The following is a 3880-nucleotide window of genomic DNA, read 5'->3' as shown; positions in this document are numbered from 1 at the left end:
CACCTCCCTCTCCTCACCTCCCTCTCCTCACCTCCCTCTCCTCACCTCCCTCTCCTCCACCTCCCTCTCCTCCACTCACCTCTCCTCACCTCACCTCTCCTCCACTCACTTCTCCTCACCTCCCTCTCCTCACCTCTCCTCCCTTCACCTCTCCTCTCCTCACCTCCTCTCTCCTCCACCTCCTCTCTCCTTCCCTATATGTGGAAGGAGAAGAGCAGAAACCTGTCCCTGGAACCCCTGGTGTCACCACATCCTTCTGCCTGACCCACCTCTGTATTTCTTCAAGTGAGAAATGAACTGCACCAGGAGTCTGCTGTCTGAATAACAGCCCAGTGGTCCTCCAGGGTGACAAACTGCCAATGTGCCTGGAGTTTCCACCATGAACTTGGCCCTAGCCGCCCTAAGGACCCACCAGGACTGTACCTGAGGATGTGAGCTTCTGTTTTGGTGCCAGGACATGGTGGAAATCCTGCTGCCTGCTGCCCCGACAGCCTTGCTCTGGGGCCCCACCCCGGCTGTCTCCAGTACTCTGGCCATCTCCCAGGCTCCTGAGAGTTCAGGAAAGGCTCTGGGATTGTGGCTGACCACACCCACCAGAAAGTCACATTCAGGTGGCAACTGTGACCCCAAAGTGCAGGGAGCAAGTTGCTCTGACCCGATCTAATGCCTCTCCTCAGACCTACCCCAGACACCCAGGTCCACAGAGAAGCCGGGGCTATATGCCTCTGCCCACCTGCCCATTTATGGCTGCAGACCCACAACCCAGGTCCCCAAAGGCTACATCCAAGCTGGCTGATACACAGGTCACCACAAATGCTCCTCTTTCTTTATCAGGAATCCACGAAGGCAATTGCATGCCCCCCCCTCAAGTGTGTCTTGAGCCTCAGCTGGGGTCCAGCCTGGAACTGGACATGGGGGCACACTCCTCAGGCTGTACCAAGTCAACACTGGTCTCTCCAGGCTAGCCAGGTTCAGTGGGGACTTCTGTCCTGCTAGCAGGTCACAGGTTGGGACAGGCCAGGACAGAGCATCAGTGGGCCATGGGAAAGAACTGTCTGGGAAGACTGGTACCAGCTCAGCACCCTGAGCCCTCCTGGAGGGAGGCCTAGCACCCATCCCAGGCCTCGGCTCCTGGCCTTGCTCACCCACCAGGGCCCAGCTTCTGAACTCCACTCAGTGAGGGCAAGGGCAGCTGGCAGGTGGGGCGGCCTCTGGAAGACTTCCCCAAAGTGCAGGTAGCCCACTACTGTCCCCTTAGCCTGTGTCCTCAGCCTGGGTGAGACCCGGAGGGTGGCAGAAGCCACACCCTCTGGCATACACACACACAGAGGAGTGAGGCTGTAGGCCAAGAGAGGACCCAGCATAAGGCCAGTCAACCCATTGGACTGCTCTCTCCCAGCAGGAACCAGCCTTTGAGTGTGAGGAGAGAGGAGAGAGACACAGGGAGGCACGGAGCAGGGACAGGACCTGTCAGAAGCAGGAGGCTCCCCCTGTACTGGGGGGAGGCTCCTGTGCCCCAAGCCCCAGCAGAGGGTGTGAGCCCTGGCACTGCAGCCACTAACATGGCCACAGGGTCAAGGTATGTGCTCCTGGCCCAGCTCTGCGCAGGCTCCTGCCCTGCACTGCCCCCACCGTGGGGGGTCCCCAGCAGCTAGGCTGGCAGCCATCATCAGCTGGCTCTGCTGTCCAGGAAGCCTGGGTCCCACAGCCAGCTCAGTGGCCTGGCCTCCACCGAGCCCTAGTTCCGGGGCCTTGCCGGACACAAGCAGGGAGCCTTCCCAGGAGCCGGGCCATCCACACACTCACAGGGAAGCCACTGTCTGCCAGCCTGGCCTGGCTTCGGTGCCAAGTGGGGCGCTCAGCCACCTGGGAAGCCAGCTGGGACCTGACACCCCCGACACACATCTGCACACACAGCACACACACACACACACAAATACACAATCACATTTAGACATTTAAAGTGGGGATGGAATTCCAGAAAGCTTAGGGAAAACGGAAGGTGGGTAGGAGTCTCCTGTCTTAGCAACAGCCCAGTGGTCCTCCAGGGTGATAAACTGGAAATGCCCCATTCGGTGTTTTAAATTTGGTTCATAATTGGGCAAGTATATTAGCTGCTCTTTCTTCAATTTCTGGGAAATGTTTCAAAAACAGGATAGAACAGAAAGTTTTTATTTGCAAACAGTATTAACCATTTCCTGTTCCAACCTCAGAAGAAGCCGTGAAGGAGGCGCTGCCTGGGCCACAGGGCCCACAGGAACCTCGCTCTGGGCCCAGGCAGCGGGGCCTCGGGTCAGGGGTGCTGGCACTGCCTGCAGAAGTGGTTCAGATGACCCCAGGGCTTCCTGCCCGTCCCTAGCCCTGTCCCCTGAGGGAACTTCCCTAACCCTCCCCCCACTTTCCACCTGTCTACACTGACTCATGGTGGGTAACCTGGGAAATCAGCTCTCCTCTCCTCAGACCAGGGGATCGGAGGCCCCCACGCTGGGGGACTTCTCAAGATCTGGCTTCAGGAAACTCTTGGCCAAGTGGTAAGGACTTTGTCAGCGGTCCAGCAGGGAACTCATCACCCAACTGACCAAACAGAAACACCACCCAGACGCTACCCCGACACCAGCAATCACATTGCAGAAGTGAAAATGGGCCCACCCAGACCCCCCCGCCAGCATTTCCCACAGCCTGACTCAAATCACAGGAATTTCCCCTGTCCGGTGGGGAAATGGCTGGAAACTGGGAAATCATGGGTGCACACCACACCAGAGAACTGAGACATGTGGCTGGAGGACCCCCAGGGACGGACACTGTGTGGCAGGCACACCCCAGCGTGGGAACCAGCCCGGGGGCCAAGAGGAGGGTGTGGGGTTTTGTGAGGGCCGGTCTTTGGCTTCCCTCAGCCCAGCTGAGACAGGGCGGCTCACCAGTCAGCTCCCTGCACCTGCGCTGCACCTAAGCCTCTCAGAGTCAGAACTCACCAGTAATTCCAGTGTACCATTTCCTACAACTGCCTCAACTGTCCTCAACCAAAACACAAAACTTGCTCTAAAGACCCCTTCAACTGCCTCAGACTGTGTCTCCACCCAACACCCAGCCAAGGCATGTGAAATGTTTCAAAAACAGGATAGAACAGGGAAGTGTGGCCAGAAGAAGATGGCTGGGTTATCCCTCCCAGGAAGAGTGGGAAGAGATCGGCACAGGGGGACAAGGCTGCTGGCCCCCATGCTCAGGAGACAGTGTGATGGAGGAGGGACATATTGTGGGGTAGTGGATATTGAGGACTGTGTTTTGGGGGAGGGTTTTGGTAGGAGGCTGTGGGTGTGGTCTGGGATGCTCTGGGTCCAGGTCTGCCAGCTCCTTATACCTGCTCTGCCTGCCTCCAGGCCCTGGCCCTCAGGCTCCAGGACCCCAGCATCCCCAGGCATCATCTCTGTGTCCACTGGGGGCTCCAGGAAATGGTGGCATGGGGGACCAGGCAGGTCCCCCTGTCAGGTTATGGCCCCTACCCCTCCTGAGGAGCAGGACAAACGCAGGGTCAAGTCGCTGAGAGGAAGAGGAGAAAAGGGAGAGGATGGGAAAGAGAAGTGAAGGAAAGAAAGGGGAGAGGGTAGGGTCCTCTCCCGGTGGAGAGGTGCCCAAGCACTTGCAGACAGAATCAAGGGCAGCGCCTGGGGTGGTGAGGAGACCCCAAGGAGGGGCGACATCTCCCACGCCAGAGCATCCCCGCCCGCTGCCCAGGTGGACCCAGCACTCTGGTCAGCTCTGTCCTGCAGAGGCGGGGGCCTCAGGGTCCACTGGAAGCCTCCAACGCTGCCGTCCGACCGAGACTGAACACGGAACAGACGGTGGAACCGAGACTGGGAGGTTTCCGTCGGGCGCCTGGCCC

This window comes from Marmota marmota, unplaced genomic scaffold, assembly GCF_001458135.2.
Source record: "Marmota marmota marmota unplaced genomic scaffold, marMar, whole genome shotgun sequence".
In the NCBI taxonomy this organism is placed as follows: Eukaryota; Metazoa; Chordata; class Mammalia; order Rodentia; family Sciuridae; genus Marmota; species Marmota marmota.
This window is presented reverse-complemented; position numbering follows the sequence as displayed.